This window comes from Leptonychotes weddellii, chromosome 15 (assembly GCF_054177405.1).
Source record: "Leptonychotes weddellii isolate Sample4059 chromosome 15, ASM5417740v2, whole genome shotgun sequence".
Classification (NCBI taxonomy): domain Eukaryota; kingdom Metazoa; phylum Chordata; class Mammalia; order Carnivora; family Phocidae; genus Leptonychotes; species Leptonychotes weddellii.
Window position 1 is genome coordinate 10,152,984 of NC_138383.1, and position 6,927 is coordinate 10,159,910.

Consider the following 6,927-nt stretch of genomic DNA (forward strand, 5'->3'; position numbering starts at 1 on the left):
TCAAACCTATTAATTCTTGTGTCATATAAGCCTCGGTTCTATGTAATAATTGGCAGTATGTATAATTTTAAAAATCATTAACATCAGTATCAGGGTATATTTTGTATATTTGATCAACAAATGAATACATGTCAAAATTGTTCTTCCCCTTAAATTTAGGAATGATAGAAAATCTGTGATAAAGGCAATATAAAGTATTAATAAAGTTACCTGAAGACCAGATACCAGGTATTGTGGAAATCAAACCACAAGCTTGGAATTTTTTCTGAAGTATAACTTTAAACATGGTGTATCACTTTGAAATATGACATTTACTAAGAAATTCATAGCGGAATTATGAAGGATCTATTCAACAGCCAGAAGCTGCAGGATGGCTGCACGCGTTTGGGAGGCCTCAGGTTTATGAGTTTGCTTTAAAACACAAGTAAGACCCAAGAGTCTTCCTCTGAAACCTTTTCAGAAATTGTTTTGAAATTCACAGAGTGAGGAGTCCATTGGACTCACCCGTGAACAAGCACGTGCATCGGAAGAGCATTCAAACTTACCTTCTGAAAATAAAGGGAGTCACAACAGCATTTGATCAGATTTTTAAGATTTTGAATGTTACTTCATGATTGTGGGGGTGCTCATTTCTCTCATCAGTAGTTGTCTGTGTACAGTTGACCCTTGCACAACACAGGGGTTAGGGGTGACAAACTCCCTGTGCAGTCAAAAATCTGTGTAAAACTTTTGGCTTCCCCCAGAACTTAACCACTAATAGCCTACTGTTGACAGGAAGCCTTCCCCAAACATAAATAGTCAATTAACACAGTTTTGTGTTACATGTATTATACACTGTATTCTTACAATAAGTCAGCTACAGAAAAGATAAAGTTACTAAGAAAATCATAAGGAAAAAAATACATGTACTGTACTGTATGGTAAAAAATCCGTATATAAGTGAACCCGTGAGGGGCGCCTGGGTGGCTCAGTTGGTTAAGCGACTGCCTTCGGCTCAGGTCATGATCCCGGAGTCCCGGGGTCAAGTCCCGCATTGGGCTCCCTGCTCGGCGGGGAGTCTGCTTTGTCCTCTGACCCTATCCCCTCTCATGTGTTCTCTCTCTCAAATAAATAAATAAAATCTTTAAAAAAAAAAAAAAAAAAAAAGTGAACCCGTGAAGTTAAAATCTGTGTGGTCCAAGGGTCAACTGTATTTTACTGCTATTTTTAAATCACTTCTTTCTTATGTATGTACATGGACATGTGTTTTTATGTCTGTACACACAGGCATAAATCATTTGTATTACTAAATTTAAAAAAACGTGTGTGAGCTTTACATGTAATTTTATTTTTTTCCTTAAGTAATAGTTATTTCATTTTAAATATCACAAGGAAATTTTTTGAAGACCAAGCAGTATTGTTGATGCCTTTTTTTTTTTTTTTTGGTGATGTTATATAATTTAAAGCACATTGTTATGCTCATTGAAGGATTTTTGTATAATGGAGAAAAACATAGAAATTGAATAAAAGAATCACCACACTTCCTCCATACCAAAAAAAAAATCAGTTTCTTTTTTCTTTTACAAAAGAATGGAATCACTATAGTATATATAATTTCTTAACTATATGTGCATATTTGCTGATATAACATTGAAATTGTTTTAATTTACTTTTAAACTTACGGCGACATTTTTATATGTTTGTATTTTATTTTGTGTTATTTGTATTTTTTTGTTCATTTATTTTTGTGTTTTAATCTTTTTCTAATCCATTTTTCACATAATTAAATATTTTATCTGCATATATTACATATCATAATTATATCTAGAACATTATGTTTCCAAATCCATGATAAATAATCAGTGGCTTACTGTTTATTCAGGATGCTTTAGTGCCCTGTAAAAGCAAATTCATATCATAATGAGAGTTGGGTTTAAATTATTTCTAAAATTCAAGCAATGACTTCTGTCTTGCTCAAATGTGTAAGATCACAACATGTATAACCATTTCACATAGTACTATGATGAAATCTTTGCTTATATTCATTATAAGTTATAAATTTTCTTAACTGTTGTAGAAATATGTTTACAAAGTACTGAATAATGAATATCAGATGTATAAATATTTTTAAAAGATTAAATTGGACATGGTTTGCTAAATCCATCATAATATGGGTGTTTTTGAAGACTTGGGTTTTTATTAGGAATATATTCAAGAGCTGTCTATGACCATACCACCCTGAACGCGCCCGATCTCGTCTGATCTCAGAAGCTAAGCAGGGTCAGGCCTGGTTAGTACTTGGATGGGAGGAATATATTCAAGAGCAGATAAATGGGTATGAAAAGGGAAGGTGATCAGAATAAAATGAAGGAAAGGATTTTTTCAAAAGGAAAAATAGTTGCATCATCTCTAACTGTGTTGTAGACAGGTCCTGTGCTGGTTTTGTTCGTTATTTTCCTACTATACCCCTTCCAAGGGAGACTGACTGCTGAGGACTGCATCACCAATTCCGCACTTTCATGGTTGGCCTCATGGTTGGCTTCCAGTTGGTTGTCCAATCCAACAGGAAAAAGCAACAATAGATGCGAAGGTAGAAGAGGAGAGAGGTCAGAGGATCTCTTCCCTCCTGCCCTTACTTTAGTTCCAGATCTCAAGTAGATGTATCCTTCGAGGCCTATAACCTTTGCCCTCCTCCAGTTACATGCATCTGCTTCTGGCCCCTCTAACACTAAAATTGACCCCAGGAATGTCCTACTCTTACCTCATCCTTCTCACTCAGCCTCCAGCAAATCATCAGAATTACCATTTAAGGTGTTTGTTCCTAGTTTATGGCTCTCCTGACTTCTGCTCCAGGTAAGCTGGTCTTGGCTGCAATTCTCTGTATTCATTTGTAGAAAAAAAGAAATATATATATACTGATCTCTGCCCCCAGTTCCTTCTAATACTTGGTTTTGGACTCCAGTTCCTTACACAGAGCTCCTAAGACCCTGGGGGTCTCTTGAGTGATAGAAGTAACTTTTGTTCTAATGAGATGACTTGTGGGCTCCAGGATCAGCACTGGCCACCAGAAAGACCAAGCCATGATTAGAAGCTTGGTACTTTCAGCCCCATCCCGATTCTCAAGAGGTGGGAGAAGCATCGGAAATTGAGAGTCAATCATACCTATCTGATGAAGCCTCCATAAAAATTCCAAAAGTATTGGATTCAGAGAGCATCCAAGCTGGTGAACACATCTATGTGCTGGGAAGGTGGTAGGTGCATCCCAATTCCAGGGTGACTGAGGCTCCTATGCTTGGAACCCTTCCAGACCTTATCCTATGTATCTCTTCATCTGGCTATTCATCTGAATCCTTATCATATTGTTTATTATATAATAAACCAGTCAACATAAGTAAGAGTTCCCCTGAGGTCTGTAAGCTGTTCTAGCAAAGTGTCAAACCCAAGGATGGGGTCATGGGAACCCATTTATAGCCGGAAGATCAGAAGTAGAGGAGATAACAGGGGACTTGGTGATTGGCACCTGAAGCGGGGTCAGTCTTGTGAGACAGGGCTAGTAACTGGTGGGATCTGATGCTAACTCCAGACAGACAGTGTCAGAACTAAACCAAATTGTAGGACACCCAGCAGGTTTTGGAGAATTGGTATGTGGGGGGGGGGAACCCACACATTTGGTGGCCAGAAGTGAAGTATGAGAGCAAAGGAAAACACAAAGGAAAAAACAGTTTTTTCTAGACATTTGGTGTCAGTGAAGTGGAATTTGCTAGAACAGCTCTGGCTCATGGAAACACATGGTTTGGGAACAGGAAAAATGGAGAGCAGAGATGAGGAGTTCTTGGTCCCTGGATGGCTACCTAGTCACACATAGTATAAAACTGCAGCTGCTCTTTGATCAGTTACTAAAAGTACAAGTTACCAGTGGAATTAGAGATGAGAGTAGACCCAACTCCTGAGGAGTTGGCTCATTGGATATGTAAGGAAATGCAAAATAATAAGCATGCTAAATATATAATCTCTTGGTTATTGTTATCTGTAATGGCTAAAATAAGAGAGAGTTCTGAGTTGGACCTTGATGCTGGAACATGTTCAAATTTGGGTCAGTCTGAGCTTTGGCCACTAGATTCAAAGCTGCTCAGAAAGGGAAAAATTATGCCAGGAAGGTGCCTCTAATCACCCTCTGATCACCAAAGAGGTAGCCAGTGTGGTGGATGCCAAAACCAAAAAACTACTAAAACCAGGGGGTATGGCATGAAGGAGAGGTCTCATTTGGTGGATCAAATTATCAGCTTCCTGAGGAATCTCTACCAAAATGGACTATGAGAGTAACTAATTTGGGGTCTATGTCTTTGGTTTTGAATGTTTCAGAGTGGAAGAGCATATTTGGGTTGCTACAGGATCTGCAGCCCTCTATTGAACAATCACAGATGGTTATATGTGATCCAGACACACAAAAAGTTATTCCTGAGGGATTCCTGGTAGATTGGATAAAAGCCACCATAAGGTGTGCTTACCTGAGAAGGAGGACTGCCCAACTCCCCCTATAATTGCCAAGTGGAACTCATCAGATGAAGCAGCTGATACGCTTTGCAGGCAAGCCATGTGGGATTGACTTTACAGTGACTAGGACATTCACCCACTGAATATACCCGTTACCAGGTTATGGTAAATGCTGTGATTAAGGGGGCCCCTGTTACGTGGGCACCCCATGTGACATTACTCTTGCAAAATCGAACAGTCTGGGAAACTTTATCAGAGTTGCTGTCTTATCTTCCCCATCTGGATCTTACTGATACCAAGGTCACCAAAGTAATTAAAAAGAAAATGGGAGAGACAGAAAGGGAGTCAAGGAACTCCACCCAGCAGTGAGGACGTCTTCAGATGGTTATTGAGAAAGGGATGAATGTGGTGGACACAGATGGTGTTGAAACAAAGGTGTCGATTCAGCATTATTGAAGCTTGTATGGACCAGTGAGACTCCCCGTGGGTCCCCCAACACTAGAAGGCCCCAAACAAGTTCTCTCCATTTACTCCACTTCGGAGGAATTTAAAAAGCCAGAGGGCAAAGATTATATGAGATGCCATCCAGAATTGCATGAGGTATAGGGTAAGCAACTTAAAGTTAATATTGAAGCAGAGGCCAGGGTCTTCAGGGACCCAAGGCCATAGGCACGTGTGTGGATAAAATGGCCCTGTAGAGGAAGGAAAGGAGGAGAAACTTTTTTGGGGACTCCTTAACACAAGAATCAATGCACTGTGATTTGAAACCTGTTGGTGACATCTTAATGGTGGCTTAATTTAGATAAAGGAAGATATGGAGATTAAAAGGTTGATGGGATTAAGAGGAAAGTTTAGATGAAAATTGGGATTTTTGAGCAAACTTTATGTGAGGTGGTTGGTTTTCCTTTACCTGACTGTATTATTTGGGTGGATATTATGTCCAACTAGCAATTACTTCCCCTACATAATATTGTAAATAGAAGGCATGACAGTCCGCCCTCAGGCCAGTCTTAATTAGACATGCTCAGTGGGAACCACTAGAATTTCTCAAACTTACACAGGTGGTTAATTTAAAACAATGCAGAGTACCTGGTGGGCAGAGAGATTACCTCTTTAATTAATGACAAGTTAGAAGCTGGAGCACTGGTAGCAACAAATTCTCTGTATCATAGCCCTCTGTGGCCTGTGGAAAAGTCTTATAGCTCATGGAGACTAACAGTGGACCACCAAGGCTTAAATAAAGCTGTACTGTCCAATACATCGGCAGTTCCAGACACAGTTTCAAGCACCCACAAATTACAACAGGTACCAAGTGATTTTCTTCCAAACGCTGTCTTCTATATCTCAATCTTGGAAGAGACCCAACCGTAGTTCACGTCCACATGGGAAGGATCCGAGTTCACAGTTGCTGTGGGATCACGGGTCATCTAAACTCAGCAGCTTACTGTCATGATTTGGTCAGAAAGGATTTGGACCTGCTACAGGTCTCCAAGGTAATAATGCACCACATTGATGACATGATAATAGTGGAAACTGAAGAGAAGGCTTGGGATGGTTTTGAATGCAGTGGTGACTCACAGATCCAACCAAGACTGGTTAATAAATCCAGCAAAGGTCCAAGGACCTGCCCTAATGATAACATTCTTAGGAATAACCTGGGCAGGAGGCACCTGGAATATTCCACAAGTGACTGTTTTTCCCTATCCTCTAGGACCAAATAAGAAGCCCAGCGTTTGGTTGCTTTATTTGGATTTGGGGAATACAAATTCCACATCTGGGAGTATTCCTTAAAAGAAAGCCATATTTGAGTGGGGACCTAAATAAAAGCATGACACGTCTGAATGATAAGAAGTGGTAGGTCTCCCAATGCCTTTGGACTCCTATGATTCCAGATCTCAAGGCTGTGGTTTGCTCTGAAGCCTCAATCTCTAATGGGTCCAGGAAACATACTGATTTTCAGTTTGCTTTTAGCTTTTTCTTATTGTTAGAAGCAAGATGACTGTCAGAGGTAAAGCAACTAATTTTAAATCTTATTTGTTTAAATCTTAAAATTTAAATTTGAATACCCGCCTGGGGCTAGTGGCTACCATATTAGATAACGCATTTTTAAAGTTAATCAGTATTTCTGTCCTCATCCTGAACAATAAGATTTCAAGGGAACGTAATTCTGATCATCTCTCCCTCTTCTCCCATATAATTGCTATCTGATATTTTAGTCCCTATTGTGACTAACATCTTCCTCCCACCCCAAACACATACTAATCACTGTCACCGTTATGTTGCACAATCAATATTTATTTAGTTTATCAATATATTTATTAGTTTTCAACAACCAACTACTTCCTTCTGGCTTTAATGTTTTTTCTTCTTGAGGGGTATCTATCAGTTCTTTCAGAGATATTCATAAAAGAGCAATCCCAGATTTTGTTTAAAGATGTGATTCTTTGGTAGGGG

General features: G+C 39.3%; 1 protein-coding gene across 1 annotated transcript in view; it reads left to right on the plus strand.

Annotated features, from left to right (window-relative positions):
• LOC102734555 (ATP-binding cassette sub-family A member 9-like) overlaps positions 1 to 6,927 on the plus strand; it is a 135,095-nt gene that overhangs the window by 48,820 nt on the left and 79,348 nt on the right. The window lies entirely within an intron of this gene.